Source organism: Equus quagga, chromosome 5 (assembly GCF_021613505.1).
Source record: "Equus quagga isolate Etosha38 chromosome 5, UCLA_HA_Equagga_1.0, whole genome shotgun sequence".
Classification (NCBI taxonomy): Eukaryota; Metazoa; Chordata; class Mammalia; order Perissodactyla; family Equidae; genus Equus; species Equus quagga.
In genome coordinates, this window is record NC_060271.1 from 112862377 (window position 1) to 112875044 (window position 12668).

The 12668-nt window shown below is 38.9% G+C and overlaps 1 protein-coding gene across 1 annotated transcript in view; it reads left to right on the top strand.

Moving 5' to 3' along the window:
* MEMO1 (mediator of cell motility 1) overlaps positions 1–12668 on the top strand; it is a 119533-nt gene that overhangs the window by 1222 nt on the left and 105643 nt on the right. The gene's annotated exons all lie outside the window — the stretch shown is intronic.

Genomic DNA, 12668 nt, shown 5'->3' on the forward strand with positions numbered 1-12668 from the left:
CACGCTCAGCCCGGAGTTGGGCGAGAGGGAGAGTTGCCGCCCCGGCCGCCCGCGCCCTCCCTCGGGACCGGGCTGGAGGGAAGAATGTGCTCCCTGTGCTGCCGGACCCGAGCCTGCTCGTCGCCTCCGCCGGCTCCCGGGAAGCGGGCGGCCGACCGCTGCCACCCCTGGGAGGCCGGTTTGCCCGGCGCCCGAGCCCCGCTTCCCCAGCACGGAGCCGCGCGACCTCCGCCCTGTGGCCCGGGAGGGACGCGCTCTCCTGTCCTCCCCGCCGGCGGTCCCGGCAGGGCTCGCCGCTCCAGAGAGGAAGTCTTCTCCCTTTTCCTTTGGCGGCTGAGCGGGAGAGGCGGCCTTTCCCCCTCACCTTTCAGGTGCTCGGCGGTCTCGGAAGCCGCGGAGGGTAGTACTTTTTCACGTTGCCAGACGGGAGGCAGGGTCTGCGCCCGTGACATCTGTAAGAGGAGGGTCTTTTCTGGGATTCGCAGCTCTGGATGTTGGGGGTAGGGTAGAAGTACTGCCGAGCAGAGGCTCGGGGTGGCCTCCCAGCTCTTTTGTCACTGTTTTCATTGTTACTGTCATTCACGAGAGGGGCAGCTGGAGGTGGCATCAGCACTTTCCTGAGCAGCCTCACCGGTCACCAAGCAGGTGCTGGAACTACCTAACGAATTCGATTCGGTTTCGAGCGAATTTAGTCTGCTGTCTCCTGTCTGAAAACATTTTAGAGCTCTTTATGTAAGGAAGGGTAGGGACTTGCCCTTTAATAAAGCTCTTGTTAGAAGGACTGTTTTCTGGGATTACTTTCAGGAGTCACATTTCTGGTAAGTTAACAAAGAAAGTTCCACTGTGATTCCTAATAGTTTTCAGTCGTTTGGTATTGGCTGGTCAATAACTAGACCTACCTTTAATGTGAATTGGATCTTGTTTCCATTTGCAAATAGTTGGGTTGGATAGTGACATGGTTTGTGAGAAAACGAAGATTTGGAAGAGAAATGATTTCTCTGTGGTTGCTAACCTAGCTCATTAAATACATGCACTTTACTGACTCACTGAAGATTTGCTTTGGGCTTGCAAGCCTAACAGGTATCTATAGTTTTGTATTAAGCAAATGACATTTAGTGGTTACAGTGGCTTCCCTTCGTGGTCCTAAAGTACTTCATAAACATTTAATCAATTCTCACAACCTGCGAATGTCAGTTAAGGTTTTCTTGTTCAACATTTGGGGATGTGTCCAAGACTCAGTAAGTAAGTGGCAGAACAAGAAGTGAGAAATGAGAGTCCTGGTTCCAGGGTTTGTCTTCCAATCAGTACATTATTAATATTAAGTATATTAGTGAATAATAGTCTTTTCAGGGTTGTAAATCACTAAGTTTTTTTCTTCAACGTGTTTTGAGAGTTAAAAAGTCTCAGTTGTCACTTTCGTGACCATCTTTTAGTTAATTTCTTTTGCTTTTGATTTCGATATCTTTATATAAGTGTTTTAAACTTTTTTTTTTGTAGTTTGCATTGAAAAGTGGGCACATGATTCTGGAGGAATTTTTCTAGATTCTTGAACGTTCTTTGTGTGGTAAAATAAGACATAGTTCACACTTTAGACTTGAAAAGACTTCTTCAATAATCTTCTCAAATATAAGAGAATCCTTTAATCCAGCTCAAAACATTCTGTGACTGTAGCTATTTATCAATAGTGAACTAAAATGGACTATTTTCTTAAAAATTTTGAATATATTCTTATTTCTCTAAGTTGTGAATGAAATCAGTAATGCCATTTTGGTAATGTGAATTGTCATAGAGAGCTAATTGTTAAAAAAGAAAATTCATGGGCCAGCCCTGTGGCCTAGTGGTTAAGTTTAGTGTGCTATGCTTTGGTGGCCCGGGTTTGGTTCCCAGGCTTGGACCTGTACCACTTGGCGGCCATGCTGTGGCGGTGACCCACATACAAAATAGAGGAAGATTGGCACAGATGTTAGTTCAGGGCAAATCTTACTCAAGCAAAAAGAGGAAGATTGGCAACAGGTGTTAGCTCAGGGTGACTCTTCCTCAGCAAAAAAATAAAATAAAATTCAGAGTGTGTGTGTATGTGTGTGACTTTAAACTTGAGTAATAATTGAGGGTGAATTTAAAGCAATTTAGTTGTAAAAGCTTATTTTGTATTTTAAAAATAAGTAAAAATATAGGTAAATAAACTTTGACTTGGTCTGATAACTTCTATATTTAATATCCCAGTGTACTTATATTGATAACATTGACCACTGGAAAAATTCTACTTGTGTTATTATTGTTTCCCTAGTAAACTAGTCCAAAAAGCGTAAAATAGGAAAGAGGCAGATGTGCTTGTGGATTGCCATTCTGTGGTTCCTCCAGCATTCAGACTGTGTCCATAGAATTAAAGAGTTCAATTAGTGACATAAGTGAGGATGAAATCACGTTTGCTCCAGTTATATAGCTAATTCAGAAAAAACTGTGTGTGTGTACATATATACGCACACATAGCTTCATTTTTATTTACCCCTTGTTATATGCTAGGTCCATTGATAGAAGTATAAATTACTCCCTGCCGTCAAGGAATTTACAGTTTATTTGAAGTAAGTAATAATTCAAGACAAGAGATAATCAGATGAATTGAGACAATGCTTTTAGGAGCTTTGAGGAGGGTGGAATCACTTAAGGGTAGGATTTGAATTGTACTTTGAAGGAAGGGTAGTTGGGTAGGTTTGGAAAGGAGGAAGGAACATTGGGGAACACCACAGAGATACTGAGGCAGGTAAACGTAAGTAGGTCAATTTAATAAGAATGGAAGGTTCACACAGGGGTGTAGTTCATAATCCTGGTTGGAGCTAGCGTATAGATGTCCGCGAATGCTATACATCACAGGGATTTGACTTACTCAGTAAGCAGTCAGGGCCCGTGGAGATGTTTCTGAGTAGGGGTCTAATAGGCTAGTAGTGTTTTAGGAAAATTAATCTCATAGGAAGGTTAATCCTCACTGCTTTACAGGTGTACAGGAGGGATCAGCAAACTACGCCCACAGCCCAAATCTAGCCTTCTGCCTTTTTTCTTTTTTTTGAAAGTCCACTAGCTAAGAATGGTTGTTAATTTTTAAAAGGTTTGAAAAACAAAAATCAAATGCAATAGAAACTGTATGTGACCTGTAAAGCCTAGAATATTTACTGTTTGACCTTTTACAGGAAAAATTTGCCAACCCCTAGTGTAGGTTAGTGGTTCTCAAAGTGTGATCTCTAGATCAGCAGCATAATGTGTCTATGCTCTGTATTTTCTCCATATTTGTTACGGCTTTCATTTCATTATTTCAGGCCCTTATCATTTTGTCAGGACAGTTATAACTGCCTCCTAACCGGCCTTCATTTTGCTAGCCTTATCCTACTTAAAGTCCATCATCTACACTGCTCCTTTAGTAATCTATCTGACCACATACTTTCTTTGCATAAACCTCACTGACACATCTTGCCTGTTGGATAAGGTCCCTTCATGACTTGGCATCTTCCTATCTCTTTGGCCACTCCCCCTCACCCCACCCCAGTTCTTGCTTCTGCTACCTTTTAGCAACATCTAGCAACTGTTCATTGTTTCTTTAAATACACTGTGCTGTTTCTTATCACTCTGCTTTTACTCAAGCTGTTCCCTCTTTTGGAATGTACTTTGCCAGGATAGCCTCCTACTCACCTTTTAAAGACTCAGGTGTTAACACCTCCAAGAAGCCTACCCTGATGCCTTGCCTCCCCTGGGCTCCTTTTGATGTTCTTCTGTGCTTCCATTATATCTTGTGCTTATCTGTGTGTATTTACCTTGTTATCTGTGTATGTGGTCTTCTATCAGATTATGAACTTCTTGAAACCAGGGACCATATCTTACTCATTTTTTTATACCCTAAGTACTCAGCACAGGTTTTGAACATAGTAGTTATTCAATAAGTATTTAAATAAATGATTGTTAAATTGCTTGGCGTTTAGTAGATATGGGCAGAGATATTTATGTTTAAATCCTGAAGAACAGTGTCGGTGATAAAGGACCATTGCCAGGCCAGTGACGTCTTTGAACGTAGTATGAGTGAAGAATCTTGGTAGGAAAGGATTAGAAATTCTGATCCACGAGTTGGGGACCCCATTTAATGTAAGATTTTAAAAGAAGTATGACATACGTATGGAAAAGTGTACAGCTAGATGAATTTTCACAAAATAAGCACACTCATGTAATCAGCATCCAGCTCAAGAAACATCAGTACTGGAATCCCCTGCCTCACCTTGTATTCTAACATAGTACTAAAGTTTTGTTTGTTTTTGGACTCAATATAAGTGGAATCATATCGTATATCATACTTGAGCTTCTTTTGCTCAACATTACAATTATGAGATTAATCCATGTTGTACTGTAGTTTATTCATTCTCATTGCTGTATTCTGTTGTGTGAGTATACCACAGTTTATTCATTCTACTGTTGATGGGCATTTGGGTTGCTTACAGTTTTGTTGCTATGAACACTTTTGCACTTTGGTTTTCTGGTGAACACATATATGCATTTTTGTTGGGTATATACCCTAGAGTGGAATTATTAGGCCATGGTTATGGTATGTTCATTTTTAGTGGATTCTGCTGAAGTTTTGCAAAGTGGTTTTACAAATTTACACTCCTACGTGCAGTGTATGAGAGTTCCAGTTGTTCCACATCTTGCCAACACTTGGTATTGTCAATCTTTTTAGTTATTCTGGAGGGATGTATAGTGGTATTGCATTGTAGTTTTAATTTCATTTTGTTGATGACTAGTGAAGTTGAGCACCTTTTCACATTAAGGATCCCATATTTATTGGCCATTTGGATTTCTGCTTTTGTAAAGTGTCTGTTAAGTCTTGCCTTTTTTCTATTAGGCTGTTTACTTTTTTCATATTGATTTTAGTTTTTTATATATTCCAGATAAAGCCTTGTTAGATATGTGTATTGCAGATATCTTCTACTCTGTAGCTAGCCCTTTCAGGATCTTGGTGTCTTGGTGAATCAAAATTCTTAATTTTCAAGAAGTCTGGTTTATCAATTGGTTAGTGCTCTTTTGTTTCCATTTGTAAAATCTCTACCTACCTCAGTGTCATGAAGTTACTTTCCTATGTTTTCTTTTAAAAACTTTATCTTTTTACCTTTCATATTTAGATCAGTAATTCATCTGGTTGATAGCTGTATTTGTAGGAAGTAGTGGTACATTACATAAATTTTTTGTTGTTGAAGTAAACATACATATATACAAAACAAGCGTACACTTTGAATATTTTCAAATTTAACATACTCTATGTTACCAGCCTCTAGATCAAGAAATAGAACACTTTCAGCATCCCAGAGGGATACATTGCATTTTAATGTTTTCTGAAATTAGTGTGTTTTATATCTAAGTGTATATTTAATGTGGAAGGGTTTGTTCCCCCTGGAAAATGGTTCTTATATTGATGGTGTGTCTTATAATTACTGGTGTCATAGAATTGAAATATATCAAAGTCTAATGATTTCAAAAAGCATTCTTGAAGTGTTTGTATGATATATATCTTACCTGCAGTTTTACTTTTTAATTTGTTTTCATTTCATCATCTTTCTAAACATTTAATAAAATTATATCAGGGTTTTATAGTTGGAAAACCACAGCTGTTTAATTTTTTTGGCATATACCTTGAGTTCCAGAGTGTCAGAATATATCTTAGTGTGTGAGAAATTGAAAAACTGACTAATAAAAATGTTCTCCTTTGAAGAGAAAAGACTATATAATATTTGGTTTTAAAATGAACTTTTTAAGTTTACTAAATGTGGTTTTCTATATGTGGATTTTTCATTGCATCTTATCCTGTTATTTTATCATGGAGAAAGGCAAGAAGGAAAGAACAAATTTAATAGGCAAGCTATTGAGGTATTGCTCAATTACCTCTAGCTCTTTCTCACTTTACTTCTTGTCCTTTCACATGAAATTTCCAAGTCAAAATCATCTTCCCTACCTCCATGGTGTAGTTTGTATTATCTGCTTTTGGGTTTTTGTCCATTTCAAAGAAGAACAAGGCGACGACAAATAAAAATTGTTCATTAAGCGAATTCCATAGGCACATTACGTATATGTGTATGTAATCTCTAATCTTCAAAAGGATGCTACAAGGTTGGTATTATCTCCATTTTTGGATGTGGAAACAATGACTCAGAGAGGTTGAGTAATTTGTTTAAGGTATAATAAGCAAGTGGAAGAGCCAGTCTGACTCTAAAAGTAGAGTTTAGTGTTAGGGCCAGAGAGGTATGGTGAGATATGCTGCCCCAAACACTGAACTTCTCTGTTCCATTTCAGGTTTCCCCCAAAGTATAGTATGAACATTTAACTCACACTTGTATATTATTTATGGTTTATAAAGCATTTTCACTTACATTTTTGATTTTCACAGTAATCTTATGTTTAGATGTAGGGTAGGTAAGGCAGGCAGGTCTGTAATCCACCCCCACCTTGCTATTTTATTGATGAGAAACTAAGAGTTGGAGGAGGCTAAATTGCCTGAGTCCTACTACTAGTAAATGGTGGAGGCAGGATTTCAACATAGGACGCTGAAGCCTACTATTCTTCCTATTTATAGTATTGCCAGAGTAAGTAAGAAGTTGAACTGTTTGGAATCAGTAAGCATCTCTGTAATTGTCAGGTAAATGTCTTAGGTTATAAAATAATAAAAGCAAAACTAAAAACACTTATGAATATTGAATATTATTCATATAATAGAAATACTGAAAAAGGAATTGGTATATATTTTTAATTATTATTATTTTTTTTGAGGAAGATTAGCCCTGAGCTAACATCTGCTGCCAATCCTCTTCTTTTTGCTGAGGAGAGCTGGCCCTGAGCTAACATCCGTGCCCATCTTCCTCCACTGTATATGTGGGATACCTACCACAGCATGGCTTGACAAGTGCTGCCATGTCTGCACCGGGGATCTGAACCAGTGAACCCCGGGCCACCGAAGCGGAGTGTGCGTACTTAACTGCGGTGCCGCCATGCCGGCCCCAGAATTGGTATATTTTAATTAGACTAGTCCCAGAATTTGAATTGGACCTAACAAAACTTGGCAGTTCTGGAGAGGCTTTATTTAACATTCAGCGATTCAATGTTGAACAAACTGAGTTCTGTGTGAAAAGTATTGCTCCTAGGGACTAGGTGTACAGCAGGAGATGAAACAGACAAAAATCTTTTTTTTTTTTTGAGGAAGATTAGCCCTGAGCTAACTACTGCCAATCCTCTTTTTGCTGAGAAAGACTGGCCCTGAGCTAACATGCGTGCCCATCTTCCTCTACTTTATATGTGGGACGCCTACCACAGCATGGCTTTGGCCAAGCGGTGCCGTGTCTGCACCCGGGATCCGAAACGGCGAACCCCGGGCCACCAAGAAGTGGAACGTGCAAACTTAACCACTGCGCCTTCAGGCTGTCCCCAGACAAAAATCTTTAGAGTTTATATTCTAGTTGGAGGAGACCAACAATAAAGGTAAATAAGAAAAATGTGTAGTATGTAAGATACAGAAAAGTGCTATGGAGAATTATAAAGCTAAGCAGAGCTGGTGCATAAGGAATGTTAAAGGATGGGAGAGAAGTTTGCAATTTTAAATAGTGTGGAAAGGGAAAACTTCACTGAGATGACATTTGATTGAAGACTTGAAGTAAGTGAAAGAACAAGGCTTGCATTCTAGATAATTTTAGGGGCTAGATAATTTTAGGCAGAGGGTACAGCAAGTCGGAGGTCCTGAGGCTAGAGTAGGCCTGGAGTATTTGAGGGACAGCAAGGAAGCCAGTGCAACTGGAGTGAAGTGACCTGGAGCGAAGTAGGCTTATGTGAGGTTAAAAGGTAAGTGGCTGGAGCAGAGGCACAAAGGTGTTTGGTCAGATGACATTAGGTCTTGAAAACCTTTTTAAGGACTTTTACTTCAGTGAGATAGTCATTGGAGGTTCTGAACAGTTGATGACATGATCTAATTTAGATTTCCTAGAATCACTTGACTGCTGTTTTGAGAGTAGACTACAGTGGGGGAGTGGTGAAGAAAGGCAGTTAGTTGCAAGGGCAGAACCAGGGAGACCAGTTAAGAGGAGAGCAGTAATCCAAGTGAGAGATGATGATGGCTTGGATTGAGTAGTAGTAGTGGAGGTAGGTAAGAAGTGGTTGGTTACTGGATATATTTTGAAGGTAGAGCTAAAAGGTTTTGCTGACATACTTGAAGTGGGTGTGAGAGAAAGAGAGGAGTCATGGATATCTCTTAAGGTTTATCCCTGAGTGATTGTAATAATGGAGTTGCTATTATCTCAAACAGGGAAGACTTAAGAGAAACAAGTTTGAAGGGGGAAGGTTAGGAGCTCAGTTATGGTTTGTTAAGTTTGAGATGTTTACTATTTAGTCAAGAGGATACTTGCATCTTGAGTTTAGGGGAGAGGCCTAGACTGGAGATGTAAAATTGGGAATTATCTTTACACAGATGATATTGAAAGCCAAGTGTCTGGATGAAATCACCATGGGAATGAGAGTAGCTAGAAAAAAGAGGTTCAATGACTGAGCCTTAGAACATTTCCAACTTGAAGAGGTGGAAAGATGAGGGAAATCATGTAAGGAAGACAAATTAAACATCTCATGAGGAGGGGAATGAGATGTTCTGGGACCCAAGTAAAGAAATACTTTACGGCATCTCAACACAATTTATATAGATTTGCCTGGGCATTTTTTCTTTGACAGACGCATTTAAGTCTGGTTTTAGACGTCTCTTACTCTACTGCCAGAGCTTCCTAACTGGTTGCTTAGTTTCTATTCTGTTCTTTACACAGCAGCCTGAGAGATCTTTTAAAAATGTGAACAACATGATATTCTCTTCTCAAAACCCTCCCATCATACGTAGAATCCCATTCAAAAATCCTTAGCAAGGCTTAGAACATCTTACATGCTGTGACCTCTGCTTGACTTTCTGACTTCATGTCCAAACACTTATCATTTGCCTCATGCTCTTCCAGTAATTCTGGCTCCTTTGCTGTTCCCCAAATGTCAAGCTTATTCCTGCCTTAAGACTTTTGTATGTACTTCATAAGATTGACTTATCCTGGCTGGGTAGTCAAGGAAAGGATATTTTTATTGATTCCCTTATTTTGTTAGTCACAATTAGGAGGAGAAATAGGAATAGGTGTTGAAAATGAGTGAGAGAGCTTTTCCCAAGCTTTCTGAGAAACAGTGGTCCCTGAAGATGCCTTTGCAGAAAAGGTTTATGGTCAAATAAGTTTAGGAAATGTTATATCTGTTTTTCTCCCTTGGGCCCAGACAGCTAACAATAGACTTGTTTTATGACTCTTTACATGGCCTGTCTTGGTGAGTGTTCTGTGTTCATTTGAAAATAATGTATGTTTTCTGTAGTTGTGGGGTGGAATGCTCTTTAGGTGTTAATTTGGTTAAGTTGGGTTATTGTATTTAAATCTTCTACATTGTATTGATTTTCTTTTTATTATTTCTATCAATTCCTGAGAGCAGTATTGGAATTTCCAACTATAATTCTGGATTTGTCTATTTTTTTTTAATTTTCTTTTAGTTTTGTTGAGCTGTTTCATGTATTTTGAATCTCTATGATTTGATGTATATGTTTGGGATTATGTTTTGTTGATCAATTGACTCTATCATATTTGGTAATATTTCTTGTTCTGTAGTGTTCCTTGTTTTATATTAGTAAAGCCAACCCAGCTTTCTCATGGTTAATATTTACATAGTATATGCCTTTCCATTGGTGTCAGGGTCACTAGTACCACCTTCATGTTTGATGATTTGTTAGGACTCACAGAACTCCGAAAAGCTGTTATACTTACAAGTATGGTTTGTTACAAAGGAAGGATACAGATTAAAATCAGGAAAAGGAAAAGGAAAAGGTGCATGCAGTAGAGTCCGTGAGAAACCAGGTGTGAGCGTCCAACTGTGCTCGCTCAGTGGAATTGCTCAGAACCATTTAATTTTCTCGTCAATGATGTGTGACAACAAGTATGAAGAATTACCAACCAGAGAAACTCTCCTAGGCCTTGGTATTGAGGGTCAGTCAAGTAGGCATGGAACATCCTCGTGATTGTCTTTAGCTACTCAGTTTCCAGTCTTCCTGTCTCCTACAGAGGTCACATTGATACAGTGTGGCCCCGGGGTACCAGGAGAACAAAAATAGGAGTTCACCGTAAGTCACATTGTTAGCATAAACTATCTGACAAGGCCTCAGGTGTGCAAAGACAATTTTTTTTTATTGTGGTAAAATACACTTACCATTAAATTTACTATTTTACCAGTTTGTAAGTGTACACTTCTCTGGCATTAAGTACATTCGTATTGTTTGCAATCATCACCAACATCCATCTCTAGAACATTTTCATCTTCCCCAACTGAAAGACTGTACCCATTAAACGGTAACTCCCTGTTGACCCGTAGCCCCTGGTGAGCACGATTCTTTCTTTATCTATGATTTTGCCTATCCTAGGTGCCACATTTAAGTGGACTCAGACAATATTTGTCCTTTTATGTCTGGCTTATTTCACTTAGCGTGTTTTCAAGGTTCACCCGTGTTGTAGCATGTGTCAGAATTTCATTCCTTTTTAAGGCTGAATAATATCCATCGTATGTATATACCTTATTTTGTTTATTCATTCATCTGTTGATGGACGTTTGGGTTGTTTCAAACCTTTTGGCTTTTGTGAATAATACTGCTATGAACATTGGTGTACAAGTATCTGCTTTGAGTTCCTGCTTTCAGTCCTCTTGGGTATCTATCTGGAGTGGAATTGCTGCGTCATACGGTCATTCTATGTTTTGACTTTTTGAGAAACTGCCAAACTGATTTCCACAGCAGCTGCACTATTTTATATTCCTACTAGCAATGCACAAGGGTTGCACTTTATTCACATCTTTGCCAACACTTCTTTTCCTTTTTTTTGATAAAAGCCATCCTAATGACTGTGAAGTTGTGTCATTATGGTTTTGATTTGATTTGCCTTTCTCTAATGACTAATGATGTTGAATACCTTTTCATGTGCTCTTTGGCTGTTTGTATATCATCTTTGGAGAAATGTCTATTTAAGTCCTTTGCTCATTTGTGAATTGGTTTTTGTTGTTGTTATTGAGTTGTAAGAGTTCCTTATATATTCTGGAAATTAATCCCTTATCAGATATACGATGTGCAAGTATTTTCTCCCATTCTATAGGTTGTCTTTTTAGTTTCTTGGTAATATCCTCTCATACACAAAAGCTTTTAATTTTGATGAAATTCAGTTTTCTGTTTTTTCTTTTGTTGCTCATGCTTTGGGGTTATATCTGAGAAACCATTGGCAAATCCAAGATCATGAAAATGTGCTCCTGTGTTTTCTTCTGAGAGTTTTATAGTTTTACCTTTTACATTTAGGTTGTTGATCCATTTTGAGTTAAGTTTTGTATATGAGGTGGGTTGTGGTCAACTTCATTCTTTTGCATATGGATATCCAGTTGTCTCAGCACCACTTGTTGAAGAGACTGTTCTTTTTCCCATTGAATGTTCAAATCAGTTGGCCATAGATATTTGGGTTTGTTTCTGGACTCTCAGTTCTATTCCATTGGTCTATATGTCTGTCTATCTTATGCTAGTACCTCACTATTTTGATTGCTGTAGCTTTTTTACCTCATTTTTGAAAGGTAGTTTGGTAAGTATTGAATTCAGTGGATATGTTGACATTACTTCATTTGATACTTTATAAATGTTCTATTATATTTTGACTTGCTGGGCTTCTGAGAATTCTGTGATTTTTTTTATGTTCATTCCTCTGAATATAGTGTGTCTTTTTTCCTTTGGTTGCTTTAAGACTTTTTAAAATTATTACCATTTTCCTGCTATTTTATTATCATATGCCTTTGAATAATTTTCTTTGAGTTTATCCTGTTTGGGATTCATCAGATTTCTTGGATCTGTGGCTTGTAGTTTGCAGCAAGTTTGGAAGAATATTCATCATTATCATTATTACCTCAAATATTTTTTCTTTTCACCCCCTTTGTCTTCTAGACTCCAGTTCAAAGTATGTTAGAGGGGGCTGGGCCCAGTGGCTGAGTGGTTAAGTTCGCGCGCTCTGCTTCGGCGGCCTAGGGTTTTGCCATTTCAAATCTGGGGCACGGACATGACATGGCACTGCTCATCAGGCCATGCTGAGGTGGCATCCCACATGCCACAACTGGAAGGACCCACAACTAAAAATACACAACTATGCACCCAGGGGGCTTTGGGAGAAAAAGGGAAAAAAAATCTTAAAAAAAAAAGTGTGTTAGATAGCTTAATACTGTCCCACAGTTCACTGAGAATTTTTTTTTTTGCTTTTTTCTCTTTTTCTTCCTTTTGGATAATCTTTTGCTTTGTGTTCAAGTTCACTGATTTTTTTTTTTTTTTGAGCAAGATTAGCCCTGAGCTGACATCTGCTGCCAATCCTCCTTTTTTTGCTGAGGAAGACTGGCCCTGAGCTGACATCTGTTCCCATCTTCCTCTGCTTTCTTTGTGGGATGCCTACCACAGCATGGCTTGCCAAGCGGTGTCATGTCCACACCGGGGATCCGAACCGGTGAACTCTGGGCTGCCAAAGTGCTGAAGTGGAACGTGCAAACTTAACTGCTGCGCCATTGGGCTGGCCCCTTAGTGATTT